At 50.2% G+C, this 18,867-nt stretch overlaps 1 protein-coding gene across 30 annotated transcripts in view; it reads left to right on the plus strand.

Annotated features, from left to right (window-relative positions):
* The first annotated feature begins 6,207 nt into the window (after positions 1-6,207).
* PTPRF (protein tyrosine phosphatase, receptor type F) overlaps positions 6,208-18,867 on the plus strand; it is a 342,426-nt gene continuing 329,766 nt past the window's right edge. For 23 of the 30 annotated variants that reach the window (XM_040705351.2, XM_046944827.1, XM_046944822.1 and 20 more), the window contains exon 1: positions 6,208-6,328. The gene's annotated coding sequence lies outside the window, so the exon portion shown is untranslated. Of the gene's footprint in view, positions 6,329-6,379; positions 7,475-15,213; positions 18,858-18,867 lie in introns of those variants that run through there. The other 7 variants (XM_040705354.2, XM_046944818.1, XM_040705352.2 and 4 more) reach the window with 6 other exon arrangements.

Raw genomic sequence — 18,867 nt, forward strand, 5'->3', positions numbered from 1 at the left:
TTTAGAAAAAACCCAGTATCATCGGTACGACAGTAACTGTTATGCTTTTGGCCGGAATTGTGCTGGAAAGTTTAGTTCAGTCTAAGCAAAATGTATTCCCTGTGTTTCTGACTGTTTTGGATAGGGAAAGCTCTGCCCGCCCCGATGCATAAAGCAGCCCTTGCAGCTGATGTCTGAAGTGCTCAGAAGACTGCACCTGTTATTCTAACAGAGGTGACCTCTGAAACAAGAAAGCCATTCTGTATAAACACTGAGCTAAGTGACTTCCCCCATGTCTCCTCACATAACACCCAAATATCTTTTCTTGTCAAAATCTTGCACTTGTCCCGTAGTATACACAGTAAATCATGACAACCAGTGACTTATTTGAAGGCTGGAGCCCAAAGCAAGAGGTGCTGGTGCTGAAAGAAGTTTAACCAGTCACCAGCCTCTAAAATATTAAGCCATAAAATACAACTCTATTCTTACAAAAGCGGTTTTAAATGACCTGTCAACACAGCTAGTTCCGGCTGGCTTCTTTTTCTTTTTTCTTTCCTTTTTTTGTTTGAGGGTGGCAGAAGGAATGAATTAAAGGGGAAAAAAAAAATCATTAGGGGATGGCTTGAGTTTATTTTTATGATAAGTGCACATCTTGCAGTAGGGCAGCTAATCTCTGGGATGCATTTACCTCCTGTCGAAGCTTAGGAGGTTAAGTATCTCATATCCCTGACCTGTTCCTGGGCAGAATCCTGTGCTGCAGTGTGAGGATGACTCACAGAGTGGAGGAAGGTCACTGCCCCAGTCCTGCATCCCAGGTGCTGGCCGCATCCCACATACACCACAGTCTGCCACAGCAGTTGTGACATTCCATGTGTGCTGGGCACCGAAGGCTGGGCTTTGCACAGAGCTGGGATGCTGAGCTTCACGTGGAGGAAATGCTCACTGTAAGAGGAACGGGTACGGTGCAGCTGGGAAATTCAGCTTCTGCTAAGGTCACAGCACCTGTCGCACTCAGCCAACTCTGGTACTCCAAGTACTTGAACGAGGAAATCCCAGCTTTCATGTACATGGCTGGGCAGCCCCCCACATCCCTCCTCTGTGCCTTTTCTGTTGAGGACTGAAGTGCCCAAATTCTGCTCAGTTTGTCTGTAGGTTATCTGGCTGGGGACAGTACTTGATTTCCACCACCATTTCAGGATCGCAGCCCTCAAGCACCGAGGTAGGAAAACTGCACTCCCAATACACCGCACCTGGAAATTTCCAGATCTTATCTTCAAGGCTAGAAAGAAAAGTTGATAAACAGCAATCAACACCAGGTCCTCTGGGGAGATAAAAGTCAATCCAACATATCGTTCCTGTTTGCCTGTCATCTGCAACAGAGCTGCGCTCAGGACGATCCTTCCCTCAGCCACACTTCAGGCTCCGGCCTTCCAATCATCTCCATCTTACGCAGCTGCAGTCAGAGGGTGCTGCTGCACACATGACTCAGGGTAGGATCCACCTTGCAGTCAGACCTCAAGCTGATGATACATCCAAGGGAAAGCCCCAGCTTTGCCATGCAATGAAATATTAAAAGCTGGTAAGAGGCGGAGCGCTGTGCCTGAGTAAGCAGACATTTGGGCAGAATCTTTTTTTTTTTTTTTGGTGCAGAAGAGTATTTTGGGATACTGGCTTTAATACGAAGCATTCTGCATGGCTTCATCTGCTCCTCGGCTGGGAGCTGAAAATTCGAGGTGGATTTTTATTGCAGAAAAGAGGGCGTGGAAAAGTTTAGTCAGCACAAAAGTTTAACCTCTCTCACAAAGTCTATAGATTTGCTGTAAGGATAAGGCGAAGGCACTCCCTGTCCTGTCTGAATGCTCACAGGGAGAAGCACTTAATCAAAACCCACTCTTGTACACATGAGCTGTGTGAGTGGTGTTCCCCACCTCATATTCACAACCTGAAATTTCAAACTGGGGTGAACGCAGTCTTACTATTTTGTTACTCGCTTCATAGCTCCTTTTAAAATACCTTCAGCACGTTCTGAATACTAAATATAAAATAATAGTCTAAAAATTAATTGGGGGGGGGGGGGGGGAAGAAAAGAATTGGGCTGAAATTTAGTTTCCAGAAGACTCTGCTTTTACTAGCGTGAAACTGATGGTTTTCTAATGAGGCTGAAATTAAGTGAAAGCTTTGATCAGACGTCACGAATAGCTCCTTGGCATTGGCCAGGGGAAATAAGCTTCGTCCTCACAGCAATCACAAGAGCTCGGTCACATTGCTGCTGCAGAACGACTTGGAGCTGAGAGAGAGCCACCCCTTCCCTCTGAGGTTGCGGTGATCTGAGAGCTTGTTCTTTGAATTTCCCATCTCAGGTTGCCACGATCTGAAAGCTTCTGCCTTGAATTTGCGCAGGGCTGTAATTTTCCCTGGGCAGTGCGTAGGATCTTTAAAAAAATGCTGGAGACGAGCTGTCCTTTGGCACATGGCACGGGGGCAGGAGGCTGATCTCAGTGCTCTGCTCTGCCACAGACTCCGGCGTGACATTAGCTAAGTCAATTAGCTTCTGCCCGCATCTGCTTCTCATCTCTAAGAGGAGGAGAGTGGTAATTTCCTACCTCACGGCGATCCTGTGAGGAGAGGTATTTCAGCTTGGGGAGTGCAGACAGCCGCACCATGTGGGGCAGCAGCCTGCTGCGTGGAGAGGGGCCGGGGGCCATGAGCAGCCTCGGTGCAGTGTGGTGGTCATGGAATCATCCTGGGCTGGAGGGATCCATAAGGATCATGGAGCCCAGCTCCTAACACGGGAGAGATAAACTGTCAGGAGATGGAGGGGAGCAGAGAGCACCCCAGTGCAAGCTTACTGAGCTTTTGATGTCATTCTCTTTAACTTGCATGTACACCATCGAGTTCGCTGACTCAAGCTGTTCTTCCCATTACCAACTTTTTAGGGTTAGAGAAAGACTGAGCTGCTGTCTCTGGGGCATGGACATGTGGAGACTAAGCTGCAAAGGAGAAGTACTCATGCATACATCTGCTCTTCTGCACAAGCGAGCCTGGCACTGCACTTTGGAAATGTCTCCCATGGACCAGCTGCCATTGGTAATCCAAGTGCTCCCAGTTTTGCCCCCAGCAGAAGCAGGAGGACACCTCACGGCTCTGAGGGATGTGGTTTAGTGGGTATGGTGGGGACGGGTTGGACTGGATGATCTTACAAGTCTTAATGACTCCGTGATTCTACGATTCACTTTCAGCACTCACAGGGCCTTCCTCTGCCACATTTTATTCAGACAGGAGCAGATTTTTTTCCCCCGTATAATAGATGTCCAAAATATGTTTACGTGCCAGGAACAAACTGTCAGGCGGTGCATGTGTCTTATGCTTGTTTTTTTTTCTTGCAATAAACGTACCTTTCTAGTTTATTATGACGAGCAGGTAAATGAGCTACAGGAATTATTGCTTACGTGGGATCTCTAAGGCATCCATCAAGAGGGAAGCTTCGCTGCGCTGAGCGCTATGCAACACCACAGGAAGACAGCACACATCCTGGCCAGACCTCTGCAGTCATCTGGGACAAAGGCTGAAGAAAGGGAAAGGCAATTGTACCAAATTTGCAGAAAGGTAAGAGGGGAGCAGAAAGCCTGCAGGGCCTGACCGGTGCCACAGCCAGGAAGCAGAAGCAACCACCACTTTGGCACTGTGGCTGCGCTGCTATTACAACACGGTCTTTATTCTTTCAATCAAGTGCAATCTGTCAAAAAGCAAAATTCAGGGTAAGTTGTTATCCTCGTCGGGAAGGCTCCGCAGAGCAGACACTTGGTGCTGCAGACAGGGAAGCATCGGGATGCTCCTGCAAGGCTGCACTCCTTCCAGCCAGGGAAAAAAAAAAATGGAAATGGGCAAGACTAATTCTTTTTGCATTTATTTGGAGCAAAACAGAGAATTCTAATAATCCTGTCTGACAAAGGAAATGAAAGAGTCTTGGGGGTAATATTGAAAAACTGGTGGGCAGTCAGAGTCAAGGCCATATGGTCCTCAAGCTGTGCTGTCAAGCCGATCTACAGATGGAGACGTATTATCTTACATTAACACAAAGTTGAGCATTGCAGTAGGCACTTGTGAAACAGACCAGAAGACCCGACGATACGATTGACAATTACTACAAAATCAGGTGAGAAAAAGTCATCAGCCAGAATTGTCCCTCTGTGAAAAATAGCTGGAGAAGGGACGAGCCTCCAACAGGCCCTGCAGCTCACCGATCCCATCCAAAGTATTTAGCAAGTTTTGAGACACCTGAAATGAGGAAGGTGGTTGTTCTGACGAGTCCTTAAAAACATCAGAATCCAGGTCTTTGGATTTCATACTGATTTATGACGTTAAAGGAACGCAAAGCCCACCTCACGGTATCTATACACCAGCTCACTATCAAATGGTGTGCATGGCAAGCATATGGGCATGTGTATCTGATGATCTGATCAAAGGGAGGGACACACTGAGGGTTCACCAAGAGCACTGACCTCCAAGCCCAGCAGTGTGAGCACACACCGAGGCTTTGCTCTCTGACTTACTGCCGGAATGGCTGTGGAGGGGGGGGTCACGAGAGCCTGCTAGACACCTGCATCACACATCAGCATATCCTGCAAGCAGACTGCCTAGGTGGATGCCTTTGCTTTGAGGAATGGTGCCCCACCACTGCAGAATGCTCCAACAGGTAAAGGGGTGACTGCCAGGCAGCCCCATATTTGGGGGTCCAGGCACCAGTGCCTCCTGGGCTCACACCAGTCATCATCCTCCTTTAGGCTTTAGGTATTGAAGGCATCGAGTGTGCAAGGGAACAGCAAAGATTTCTGGGTGGTAGCCATACGTGAACACTCTTTGTTTCATGCTGCCGATGATTAATGGCTTACACCCATGGGACAATCGTTTACCTGCAAGTCTTGGCTAGAAGCTCCAGGGCATCAAAAGTTTATGAGGCAGCTCTGCGTCAGTCCCATGAATCCACATTTGTAAAGGTGTTTAGGAACCCACGTTTTAGGTGCCTAGGAGTGTCTTTAAAACCCGTCCCATGGGTTGGCTCAGCATTTCAATGTCTCCTCTCCTCAGTTGTTAAGAGACTGACAACAAAGGAGGCATTAAATCCCAAATCTTCTTCTTCTTCTTTTTTTTTTTTTTAATAAAAAAAAATCAAAAACCTGTCGCTTCCACGTGAAATGGAGGGGGCCGGGCCGGGCTGACCCACCTGACACTGATGTGAGAGCCGAGGGAACGGACACCCACCCAGCCCTGGGAGCTCCTGCCCCGAGCCAGGCTCCCGCAGCTCCCCGTGCTGTGAAGCACATCCAAATTTTCATCCAGAGCGCCGAACCCACGGGCGCTTTGGCAGCGCAGCCTGGCCCCGCGCCAGCCGCACTTACTGGGAACCTCGCTGGGCAACGCACGGGACTGCTCTGCGGCGACGTTTCGACACCGAGCGGGGAGCGTTTCGGCACCGAGGGCTCGCCGTGTGCCGGAGGTGCAAAGATGGGCTCCAGGCGCCCGGCGTAGGGCAGAGCGGAGCGGCGCCCTGCCCTCAACCTGGGTGGGAGGAGCGGGGCAGAACATCCTCCAAGAAACCCGTGAGAAGGAATCCTGGAGACCACGGAGGGAAAAAATTAACATGCCGTGGGAAACGGCGAAGCGCTCCAAGTACAGCGCGCAGAGGGGGAGCGCAGCGAGGTGCTCCTGCCCGCTCTGATGCAATACGGCACCGAGAGCGCTGGGCCGGCAGCCAACGAGCGCCGAAACGCTCAGCGCAGCGGGACTTAACCCTTCCGCCGCCCGACGGGGCGCAAAACGCGGCTCGGTTTCGCCGTGCAGGAAGCTTGCTGGGGGACGAGAAGGGACGTAAGCGCCAAAGGAGGCCAAGGAAACCGCGTGGTTATGGGGCGCGAGGGCCGGGACAGTTCTCAAGTCACAACTGCTTGATGAAACGCGGCCAGAACGATCAGGAATTGCAACAGGTCCCAGCCTGCCGTCCACCTGCCGCCGCGGAAACTTTCTGCAGGCCCCGGCCGCGCTGCTCGCGCTGCACGGGCGCCGACCCTCAGCACGGAGCCGCGGGGCCCCCGGCCCGGCTCCTTCCGGCGGCGTCGAACGAGCGCCAGCCCCGGGCCGCGCCCGCCCCGCCCCGCTCCGCCCCGCCGGGCCGCCCCCCGCCCCCGCCCACACCTGGCCGGGGTGGGCCGTGCCCGCGGGTTGCGGGCCGACTCGGCGGGAGGGCGGGTGGCGGCGGAAGCCGGAGCGGAGTCGAGCCGAGCGCGGCCGGGAGCAGCGCGGCGCCTCGCGTCGGGGCCGAGCGTGGCAGTCGGGGTCGGGCCCAGCGCAGGTGAGCGGAGGGCGGCAGGTGGCGGCGCGGCGGCGGCGGGGCGGGCACGACGGAGGGGCGGGCGCGGCGCGCGGCCCCGGCGGGGGCGGGCTGGAGGCGGCGGCGCGCGCGGAGCGCGGTCCCGCGCGGCGGCGGCGGCGGCGGTGGTGGTAGCAGCAGCAGCGGCGGCTGAGGTTGAGGGAGCGGAGCGGAGCCGAGCCGAGCCGAGCCGGCGGGCGTTCTCGCGCGGCGGCCGGAGGCAGCATGCGGGCGGCGGAGCCCCGGAGCCCCGGTAAGTGGCTACGGCCGCGGCGCCTTCCCTGCTCAGCCCCTCGCGGCGGGCTCGGCTCCCGGGGAGCCGCCAAACTCCGCCGCCTGTTGAGCCCCTCGTCTCCGCGCCCCCGGCGCCGGCCCCGCTGCCGGCCGGGCTCTGCCCCGCGGGGCCGCCGGGATCGCGCTGCCGGATCCCCCACCCCCCACGCCCTCCGGGGCCGCCACGCGGTGCGCGGTCGCCGCCGGCTTCGCCCCGCGGGGGCCTCCCCGGGCGGGGAACGCGGCTCGGCGGGGCTCGGCCGGGCACCTGCCGCCGCGGGGCCGCGCTCCGGGGGGCCGCGGTGTGACCTTCCCCGCGGCTGCGGGGCTCCCCGGGGTGGCCGTCCCGGAGCGGCGCGGGGAAGGCGAGGAGGGCGGCTCGCGGCGTTGCCGGGCGGTGCGGTGCTGCTCTCGGAGCAGGGAGGGCGCTGCAGCGGGCGCGGGGCGCGCCGTGCCCCCGGGGAGAGCGCGGGGTGCGGGGCCCCGGGTGCGAGAACAAAGGGCCCCGTGCTGCGGCCGGGGGGAGGTCCCGGGATCGGCAGGGAAAAAACACAAACGCGTTCAGCGTGGAGCCCCCGAGGCTGCCGCCGGGCTGGGGCGGCCGCGACCTGTTGGGCTCGGGGCGAGCGGCTCGGGTCGGTGTTCCGGGCTCGTAGCAGAGTGAGCGCCCGCCGTCCGGGTGCTGTGGGAGAGCGCTCCTGGGAGCCGACCCGGAGCAGCGTGAGCGACCGGCGTGAGTACGTGGAATAGAGGGAAGTGTTTCTGCCCTCCTGGTGGAGGGATGCGCCGTGTTTCCAGGAGACTGACCAGGGCAGCTGCGGTACGGCGTTACGGAGCGCTGTGCTGATCTCGGATGTAAGCAAATGAAGTTGCGTTGCCAGCGTCGAGTGTAGAATTGAGCTGTAAGGAGTGGTTTAGTCTGAGGATAACCGGATAACCAACGCTGCAAACGTAGGCGACGTTGGATATTTGCTGTTGTAGAGCTCTCCGAGGACGGCTGCCGTGAGCGGGGCTGGCAAATACAGCTTCCTTATTCTCCTGTAGAACCACCGCTGCTCATTTTTCAAAGTAAATGTTAAGAGAAATGACAAATTTAATTTGAGATTACAGAGGTCCTCGGCTGCAATTGACTTATCTCCGTGCCTGGTTATGGCTGGTTGTTCCTGGGCTGCCCGGGCGGCTTCAAAACAGCTTCTCTCTCTTTCTTTTTCCATTTATTTATTTATTTAGTGAAGTACACTACACTCCTTCCAGCCATGCAGGAAGTGCTCGGCTCATGGGAATGGCTTTATGGAGGGAGCAAGTGTACTTTAATCCTCATTTTATTATTTCTTGCACGGGGCTGAGGCCGTGGGAGCAGCGCGTCGCCGTGCTGAAGTGTGGGGAGAGCCAGAAGGGTTGTCTGCGTGGCGAGGGGGTGTGGGGTTGGGGCGGGTGGGGGATGGCCAACTTCTCAGTGTCAGCCTTCACCCCTCCGTTGCACCGTGCGAGTTTCTGTGCGTACGTCACTGCCATGCGTGCTGCCCTGCCCGTTGGGATAGGGCTCAGCGTGACCGCACGCAGGAAGGGTCAAACCAGCTCAGGGCCGTGGAGTTAACGCATCGCTTCAGCTCAAGAGATTCTCACAATTCAGCTTCGTTACCGATATTGCCATCTGCCCTTTTCTTTGCACGCGTGTGTCCATAAATACATCTCGCAGAAGTATGGTTCAGGCTGTTAGTGACATAGCAGGCGCTGGAGATAATGTTTTATTCCCATCCGTGCTGGCAGCCAGAAGGTCAGTGCCTGGAAAACCCAAGCAGCAGCTTCCCTATACTGTGGCTGTGGGCTGAGAGATGTGCAGGTATTTCTTCATTATTTTTAACCCAAGTCCTGCTTTTGGGAACATTACCTAACCGTCATTGGCAAAGGCAGTCAGAGCTGGTGATTATAAGGAGAAAGATCTAAGCTTGTGGGTAACAGAGAAGAAATGTTTTCCTCTTTGTGTCCACATAATGCAGGGCTGTGGGAAGATATGCTTAATGAGGATGATTATTGCTGTGGCTTTCCATAAATCCACTTGTAATGGAGGCTTTGTACAGTTACTTCTGAATCTGTACATTTAAAAACTGCAAATAGCGATAATGGAGTTGGCTAATAGCAGACTGTCAAGTAAGTGCAATCCTTGTGATAACGTTCAGCCATAGATCTCCATTTAAGTATTACTTTTAAGCAGAAAATGTTTCTTGTAGGTCATAGTATGTGCAGTTTGGAGGGGGGAGAGAGGCCCAATGGTTGCTGTGTGTGGCTGAATCTTAACCAGCCAACTTCATTGCGCAGAGGGTGCGTTTCTCCTCATTTTTTTTTCCTCCAATCCAATCCATTTTCATTTCAATAGAAGTAATGATGACTGGCTTTAAAACCCCGAAGCCTGGAGGAGTTGTGTGCTGGTGCAGGCTGGGAGTGGTGCGTGGGGAACGTCCCTGCGGTGCCACCGGGCGCAGGTTGGGGCCGATCCCGTTGGAAACGCCAAGCAGGACAAACCTTTCCATCTTGGCTCTAAGTACCTTTGTTTCTTTCAGCACCATTCAGAAGCCGGGGCTGAGAGTTAAATTACCCCTCTGTTACCCAGCCTAAAAACAAAAGGTGAAGCTGGCACAGCGGGGAGGATTTTTAATGGGTTATCTCACCACGGTACAGAAATAACGCGTTCTTCTCAAGTGAAGCACCTGTAATGGATAGCAGATGTCTGGTTCAGGGTTTGAATGAGTGCAGCTCTAACTTAGGTAGCAAAGAAGCTGCGTTAGGGAAGGGCTGGCACCTGAGCTGCCGTTGTTGGGAGATGTGTGTGATGCTCACCATCACCACTTCCAGAAGTGCCTTAAGTTTCACCTTGCACGCGGTTGGAGGGCTCCTTACATGCAGTTACATCTGATCACAATCTGGCTGTAAGAGCAAACTGCTTCAGTGCAGTGCTCGGATGCAAAATGTATGCTACCTTTCCAGTAAAAACTTGTAATTACACGGGGTGGTAGCTGACTGGAAAGTATTGCAAAACATATGTAAGAATACTGTCGTACAAACTCTGAAGCTGAGGAATGACTCATGGCACCAGTGCTGTATCAGATTCTATCTATATGCTGGGTTTAAATGACAAGTTTACTTTAGACAGGCAATATGCAATTTTCTTGTACTCTTTCTTCATCTAATGTCAAGTGAGCTTAATGAAACGGTGCATGTGGGCATACGGAGGCACCAGTTGTAGAGTTCTAACGAGCAGGGGAAGGAGCGCTGCTTGGCTCCCATTATGAAGGTAGCAGGGGCACGCCCTGTGCTGTGTGTATTGCAACCACGTTTGTGATACTGTTATGTGTCTTGATACATTTGTTTCTTGTAGTATACCTCATGATTTGCTCAGGTCCGTAGCACACATGTTCCGTTTTCTTTTGGGTGTTTGGGTTTTGGCACAGCACGCAGCCATCCTTATATGTTTTCTCTTAGTTGAGCTTCTAATGGCTGTTGAGGAATTTTGGCCAAGAGTTCCTGCATATGAAATTCAGATTGCTACCAAAATGCAAATGGGATGGTGGGAAAGGGGCCAATGGTTGTGGAGCAAGGAGGGAAAGAGTTCCCTCAGCTGGAACAGCACAGGTTCTGTTCATGCCTTTGTTTTTGCGGTTGTGATTTATTATTAGCAGTTGTGTACAGAGCTTTGCAGAGCCCTGAAAAATGCAGGGTGGGTAAATGGGCAGCAGCGTCCTGCGGTCAGGGGAGCTCGTGGGAGCTTGGAGAAGGGCAAAGCAGGGAGCAGAGGGGTCAGGCCCGTCGGCGGTGCCCTGGTGGAAGCCCTGTGTGCAGGGCTGCCCCTGAGCACGACCCTTCTGCTATCTGGAACTCGTCTGCTTTCGTGCCTCTGGGGTAGGTGGAAGCAGCCCTTGGTCTTCACCTTTGCCACGCTCACGCGGCTGCAGTGAGCTGCACCTGCAGTGGTTCTGCTTGCTGCCAGAGGGTCTCGTCCTGGAGTTCTGCAAGGAGGTTAAGGAGGGGCAGCTGGTGTGCTGCTATTTAGTGGTAGTGCACGCCGTGTGTGAGAAATGTGGTGCAATAGGTCGGGCTCCTTCAAGGATTTCGCTGTCTGAGACCTTTTCTAAAGAGCAAAAAGACAGAGAGAAGTTCTGGAGCAGGGGATGGAAGCAATGTATATCATCTAGTTAAGAGCAAAACTGGTAGAGCATCTCCTAACGCCTCAGCTCGGAGCGAGGGGGAGGCAGCTCTGTTCGGATGCTTTCATTAAGTGCAGTCCACTGTGTAGCTGAAATATGGAAATGCCATTAATTTGGGAAAGAATAGGGCTGTCCTGCTCTTACCCTTGTCCTTCAGCAGGCATAGAAGCTTCCAGTTTCCAACCTGCCCAAAAGACATTTATTTCTTGGCACAAAATTTCAGCTGCAGCTGGCAAGTGGGTAAGTGCTTTCTTCCAGCCTTGCTGAGAAAGAGAGGAATTATTTAGGTTGGCACAAGAAGTTTACAGTTAGGAGTTGTCGGATGAAACTGAAGAGAGGAGAAATGTGAAGATTGGGCATGTGACACCACTTTCTCAAAAGCAGTGTTAGAAACCTCATCGTTGCTTATAATTAAACAAAACGTGCATGCATCTGACTGTGGAGAGGAATCATCTCTTGGGTTAATAGGCCTCTCTTTCTTATTTTTTTTTTCCCCCCCTACAAATGGAGTGCTTGACACTGAGTCGCATGTGTGTATGCAAAGGATAACATCTGTTCTATTTTATGAGATCCACATAGCGTAGCTGCTTTTCTATCCCTCCAGTGTACGGATTCTTCTCCTGTGTGTCATCCTAACTGCTGAAGTCAGCCGGGCACTTAAGCTTTGTAATAACTCCTCTCTGCAGGAGCGGGAAGTTATTCATGGGATGGTACTTGATCCTCCAGTTAAATTTCCTCACAAAATTAGTTCTTGGAGTGTTTTGGAAAAGCCATTACGTTTCTAGAGGCTTTTGTGAGTAGGGATGGAAGGGGGATTATTGTCAGGCTCTTCTGGAGCACGGTTTGGTGACTGTCAGAGCCATCGGTTGGGCTGCGTACATCAGGCTGGCTGTGTTTTTGATAGGCTCGCTAATTGGGAAGGTAAATTGAGTATGAGGAGTATGAAAGGTTAGCCTGGCGTTGGGATTTTATGGTGCGGGCATAAAAATATAATTGGTCTTTTATCTCAGAGGAGAGCCACAAAAGTGGGTTGAGAAGGACCTCATCCTTTTGTACACGATGCTGAGAAGGCATTGAGGTGTCCGATGCTTTGAGGATAGGAGATGGGGGAGGGGGGATAAAAGAAAAAAACACTTATTTTGATTTCTGGATGAAGTTGTAAACTTTGACATACTACTTTTCTCCAAACACGATGTGGTTACGTTTATATCTCAGTAGCATTTGTTTCATCACATTTGATCACGGGTTTGGTTGTTGAAGAATCGATAGTAATTCCCCTTTCTTAACAAAAAACCTGTACTTTATGAACGCACCTTCTGTCGTGTTTTAACTACTTGTAGTGCAGGCTTTGTGAGAGAATACAAATTGAGTAGAAAATGCACGCAGAACCCAATAGCACGTTTTCCCTGTCAAAGTTAAGTGAAATATGTAACAATTAACGTAAACAGTGAAAATTAGCCTCTTAAACGTATGCGCTGGTGGATGTAGAAATAATTTGCGATATATATTCTCATTGGTTTTGCTGAGACCGATTTTGGGCACAGACAAAATTGCTTTACGGTCTTAGGTACTCTAATCTGTGCATTATTATGTGGTAGAAAGCATACTCATAAAATTGTATTTAACCCGAGGTTGAGGTATGAGTTTCTGAAGGTGTGTTCCAGATACCGACTGTCTCCTTGCGGTAGCGTTGTCTGTAGGTATCTCCCATTAATAAAGCACAGGCTGCACTGAGAGAGAGAAGTGTTTCAGCAGATTGTGCAGTTCCTGCTTTAATTCTGCCTTTTGACAGTACAGTAAAGTTACAAACTATTGAAGAAAAGTATTGTTAACTTTCAAACCCTTGTAGGATTGAGTTCTGTTTCAGAAAGTCTCGTTGGTTTGGGTTTGACTTTTCCCTGGATCCCCGGGCTTGCTTCATGCTTTGTGTGCAGTGCTGTGGTGGAATACCTGCCGGAGTCTTCTGTTTGGACTGTTGGCTCACGAGGGGTATTTCAGAACAGCCCTTCCATTGACCTCATCTTTTGCAGTCTGTAGTTGTGGGCTCCAACCTCTTCACCCACACAGACCAGCAGGGAGAGCTCCTGGAGGCCCGGGTTATGGGCACGATTGCAGCTCTGCTCTTGGCTGATGGACAGAGAGCTTTTCTGTTACTCATGGTTGGATTTTGGAGGAGAGCTGTGTGAGTGCAGGTTCTGGTGGGCCTGTACCTCCCAGCAGCGGGTCGTGCTTTGCTCCCATTTCCATTCCTTGGCTGCTCACTTCCCTGTCTTTCTGGCCTGCAGAGACTGTGGCTCACAGAGGGTCTCTCATCTGCACGGGGGAAATGTATGGAAGGGTGACACGTGTGCCTCAGTGATAAAACACCGCCGCTTTATGGGAGCAAGCTGTTTCTGCCGATAATTGTGCTTGGCTCTTACTATGTTTCTTACCTGAAGCTTTATTATAATGTTGCTTACAAAGTAAAAGTGAGCTGCTGTAATAACTCAGTGACGATCTCTTGCTTATGTCTGTGGAAGAAATAAGAAGCATAATTAATTATAAGAAGGAAGAGTTTGGAAGGATAATGAGGCAACAGGCTGCTGTGTTCCTCCAGCAACCGCCCACCTGTTGCCGTCAAGTTGGGCATCTTTTAAGATTAAGTCTTTTTCTGAAGAGCCATCAGAGGCTTCTTGGTTGTCCAAGACCACCTGGAATCTATCTGGCCAAATGTCTGTCTTTAAAGGACTTGTGCAGAATTGTTGCGATCAGCAATGTGGCTGCAGCAATCACAAAATCATTAAGGTTGGAAAAGACCTCTAAGTTCATCCAGTCCCCACCCCACCGTGCCCACTGACCGTGTCCCTCCCTGTCACATCTCCACGGTTCTTGAATACTGTCAGGAACAGGAACTCCACCACCTTCCTTGGCAGCCCTGCTGTTCTGGTGAAGAAATTATTCCTAATATCCAACTGGAGCCTCTCCTGGCACAGCTTAAGGCCGTTCCCTCTTGTCCTATCAAGACAAGACCACGTCTTTCATAACTGGGAACCATGGACTGCTTTGTTTGCTTGGATCGTTGGTGTTTAAGGCAGGCACCAGGAGTCGTGCAGTGCAGAACAACACATGGCGTAGCAGTCAGATTGCTGGAAAGTGTTTGTAAATGCGAGTTTGAGATAAAGCTTTCTGTATTTTTCTTATTAAACTTTGACGAGCAGTGCTTGGAAGGCTGGTGAATTTTTGATGCTCTTAAATGCTGTCTGCGAGGAGCAGGTGAGGAATCTGATGACCTCCTGCTTTCCTTCTTGTTTGTTTTTCGGTGAGCAGCGCCTCTGCTGCGCGTTGCCTTGGGATGTCAGGAGAAATGCTGGCACTGTGTTGTTGGAGATGGGGTGGTGGTGGGCTGAGCTGCGCGGTGCCCGGGCTGCGAGTGGGGATGAGCGCTCAGACGTTGGCTTCCTTTGTATCTGAAGTGAGTTAACAGCCTCCTGGATTCTTCTCGCACAGTGTAATTAAAATAAACACTATAATACTAATCATTTATGTATTTTTGCCTGTGGGTGAAGTTTTAAATTAGAAGTAGCTATACTTCGGTGCAAGTGGATTTTTTTTTATTATTATTATTATTATTACAGCGTTGCCTGTTTCCAGTCTGGTAATATTTCTGTGAGAGTGCATAAAAAATATTGCTAGGCAGATTTGTTTTTGTTTTTTATTACCTAATTGTATATTCTAGTAACAATGTAATTATTGCTTTTAACAAAAACTGCCTGACTTGAGTGTTTAATTCCATCAGACTCAAGCAGTCGCTGATGAGGTGATAAATGATAGGTTGTACGTAGAAGTGGATTTGCAATTATTTGCTGCTTTGGGGGGAAAAAAATAATGATGTTTTGTTTCTGTCCAATGACTAATGTTGGAAATCAAAGCGGCGCACCAGATGTTTTTTCTAATGGCTGTGGTTCAAGGTCCCTTTTGTACGGAGGAGTGTTTCGGCTGAGTTTGTCTCCGGGCTTTGAAGTTTCTCCTGCTTGTTAACGCTGCAATCCTCCGGATCTCCCATCCCAGAGCCCTGTGCGGTGTGAGCGGGCTGAGCTGCCCGTGCATTCATCGCGAGGTAAAGGGGCTGCAGAGCTGTGGCGGTGCGGGCTGAGCGCTTCCATTCACTTGTGTTTATTTCACAGAATTAAAATAAGAATAAGTGTTTCGCTTTTATTTGTTGATGTCTGATTAGGAATTAGGAGAGGAAACTGAATCGCTGGTGTGATTAGCGTTCGGTTTTGTTTCTGCTCTGTGAAAGGACTCATTGTGTGAGGCTTTCCCTCCATAGCTCAGCCTAATCCCGCTGAAGTCATTCTAACGGCAGCAGCGCTGGGGGCTCTTCGTCTTGTTCTCCTCCACGCTGCGTGGTACAGCTGAGAACATTTCCTCTCTGCTGGAGCTGCAGCTCGTGCTGATGCTGCTGTCGCAGCACAGGGTGCCACGGTGCATGGTAAGGTGGGTGTTCGTCGGTGCCGGGGGAGAAGAGGTTGGCCTGAAATCTGCAAACTGCCCCAGTTTGCTTTTGCTTTTGGGTTCCAAATCTGGGCCCGTGGTTCTGGTAGCCCAGCGGATCTCCCGCCTTCGTGCAGCTGTGGCTGAGGGGGGTGAGCTGCCTGACTCCGGCTGTAATTTCTTCCGTAGCTCAACTTTCTTTGCTGATGTAGTTCTTCTGCGAGGGGAAACCTTAAAATTGCTCATTGTGCTCTTTCAGAAACGATTTTGCAAGTTAAAGGTTTGTAGGAATCCAGATATTTCTTGCTGCCTACTTCAGGAATTGTAGTCGGCACAGTGGCTCTTCTTTCAAAACAACCAAAAACACCCTGGAAGAAACAAAGCCCGCAGCCCACCAGCACTGGCCTTTCTTTTCTTCTGAATTGGAGTGTCACTGCAAGGTCTCAGTGATTTAAAAACATAAAATAAACTCCCTTGAGGAATCTATTAAAAATTATTTGGTTCACTGAACATTCAGTGCACGATCGCTCTTGGAATCCATTACATGCCTTTAGAAAGGCTTTAAAAATCCTCTCCGACAAAGTTGGGCTGAGTTTTGTCCCTTTGGCAGGTGGGCACGAGGGAATTTCATAGCTTTATTTTCATAACAGAAGCGTGCAGAATTAGTATTGATTTTAGCATAGCTGCCTGCTAGTGCCGCTGTATCCAGGGGTCGTATGTCAGCTCCGCTTTGTGGTGGCAGCTTTCCCTGCTCCCTTAGCTGAAGCCTGGAGTTGTGGGGCTCTGGAAATAATTGGGAAATGCTGGTGGTTTTTTTTTTTTTTTCCCTCCTTTGAATTCAATTTGTAAAGCTTTATTACTTAGAATTAAATTCTTATCAGGTTGAAATGGTGCATAAATTCTCGTTGAATGAAGACAAATGGCATTAGAAACCTGTGAAAGTAAGCTATATTTTAGTCCTAGATTTATTTTCATTTCCATTGTAACACGTTGAAAACATTTTGCATCTACTTTGCCTGTGCTTATTGCTGTTCTCTTGTCCTGGTAATTTTGAATGGTCACGTCTGGGAGAATCGCTGTGCCATATTCCCACCCACAGCATGGTTACATCTTATGGCATCACTTAGGTTTCTAGATCCCTAATGTAGCGTTGCCTGTACCCGTGAGAGCATGCCGCCAGTGTGTGCTGAAAAGGCTTGTCATGTTGTTTGTATGTAGCAAAAATACTCCTTCTGAAGAACTTTCAGCTGATGATGTAGAAATCTGGACGTCTCCTTCGTTGGTTTTTGTATGCAAATATGAATAGTTACGTGGGGCTCAGTTCTTCAGAGCCTAAAATCGGGTAAGAATCACAGAATCATGAGAGTCAGAAAAACCCTCGTAAGATTATCCAGCCCACCCCACCGTGCCCACTGACCACAGCCCTCAGTGCCGCATCCCCACAGCTCCTGAACGCCTCCAGGGACGGCGACCCCACCACCTCCCTGGGCAGCTGTGCCACCGCATCACCCCTCTTTCTGAGAAGAGATTGTTCCTAATATCCAACCTGAAGGATTTAAAGGAAGCACAAACGATGGGCAAACCCTTAGGAGATACGCAGGTTTATTTGATTAACCCATCTGACCCGCAGCACCGGAGAGCAGTTAAATATTTGGACAGTCAGCAGTCCTGTTGGGTGCTGGCCTCCATTTGCGGTTTGTGCTCTGTCTTTTTGCTTCTTCTGAGTCTCAGAGGATGCTGAGATGGTGCCCGTGTGGCCCCGGGCCTGGCTCTGAATCAGACTGGTGTGGTTCTGTCACATGGAATGGAAAGGGATGGGGGCAGGGTGAAATGGTTAATTGTGGGTTGTCAGCGCCGGCTGGTGACCGGAGTCACTGGCCTGAGCAGAGAGGGCACTGCTGCCCTGAGAGGTGTACAAGACTTGTCAAAATCTCATCTAATCTCCTGCATTAGCTGTACATGGCAATAACAAATTAAATGGAATTCCAGAGAGTGGAGATGTTCTGTTCTAATAACGTCTCAGCAAATCAAAATGAAGTCTTGGGCTGGATGGGGCACATCACCGTTATCCAAATTTTTTCCCAATATAATCATTTATAATTTTATGTGGGATCATGTTAGTGCTTTTAAAAACTCATTTGTCTCCTTGTCAGCAGCCTGACCAGTATTTTAATACAGAAGACGTGATTTCATCTCGGACCAGTTTTGTTTATCAGCAGGTCCTGCACTCAGCTGGAAAACTGTTTGACTTTTTCAGTGCTGTGGTTTTGATGTGAGATGTGTGCTGTAGGGAAGCAGAACTTGTGTGAGAACAGCGATGCTTTCAATCCCTGCATTTCCATGTTGATTCAGGGGAAGGGGAGCAGGTGTTTAAGCCAAAGAACTCTGTCTTAGCCTTTTTCTGGAGGCCTGTGCTAACTCTCCACATTACTCTTGCCAAAGTCGGAGGAAAATGGGAAGAGTGGCTGCAATTCTGGCTTAGCTGAGTGCATTGCTGGATGCGCAGCCGTGGCCGTTGTGGTAGAAATTGGGCTGGCGAGTTTTGTGGGAGAAAAGGCCAATACAAACAAAACCCTCTTGGGATTGAAATGTGGTTTTAAAAATGCTGATAGTACCTTTTTTTTTCCCCCTTTCTCCTATTCTGGCAAGAAAGCAGCGTGATTATAATGTTTTCTTCATACAGGTTTTGCAAAAGTGACCAGACAGCATTCAGATCTGAGCTCCTCCTGGCTTTGGAGCGTCCACATTGTACGTAATTAACTTTTAAAGTCAGGTTTTGGAAACTCAAATGTTTCACTAGAAAATTAATGAGAAGTTTGGCGTAATGTACTACTCCTTGCAGGGCGTTTTTGGTTTTTTTCCCCCGAAACTACTGAGTTATAAATAATTTAAATTGAAAATGATTCTTAAACTTTGATTCCGAAGTGAGCGATGAACGAGCGTTCCCCTGTATTTGTGGCCTCCTGGTGAAAAATGCTTTGGTGAATAAAGCTGCTCCATTAGTTTTCACAGCAGTTTGCTGTGACACAAATATATTTCCTAGGTGTGCTTAGAAGGTGTGAGCTACCCAGCCGCTCTGCTCCATCTTCCCACCTAATTGCTCTGTGGCTTTGCACGTAGCCCCGTTAATTTGGCTGTTTCTGTGTGATCCCTGAAGCATCTTAGGAGAGGTACAGCCCTCTGGCTGGGGTGGGGTACGCTGCAGCTCTCCTCGATGGTGGGGTGCTGTGGGTCATCCCTTCTTGCTCCAGTTGGACCTTCAGAGAGGGTTAACATACAGGCAAGCGTCGGCTCTCTGAGCACTCCCTGGGACTGTGGCTGTGTGCGGAAGAGCTAAAACCTACTGACAAGCTGTAGAAGTCCTGTGTGGGTGCGTGGCCTCTCGCTCTGCTTAATAGTGGATTTTTTTTTTTTCCTTTCTGTTTTTTTTTTTTCCCTTTCAGGAGGGACAGAGAAGATGCTGAGTTCCCAGCCGCCACAGCGTTTTTCAGATCCTTATTTGAAAGTGTTTTAAACAAGGGACATCAGAAGCCGCGATACAAAGCAACCTTTTGAAGTTAAAAGTGGGTCTGC

Source organism: Gallus gallus, chromosome 8, assembly GCF_016699485.2.
Source record: "Gallus gallus isolate bGalGal1 chromosome 8, bGalGal1.mat.broiler.GRCg7b, whole genome shotgun sequence".
NCBI classification, from domain to species: domain Eukaryota; kingdom Metazoa; phylum Chordata; class Aves; order Galliformes; family Phasianidae; genus Gallus; species Gallus gallus.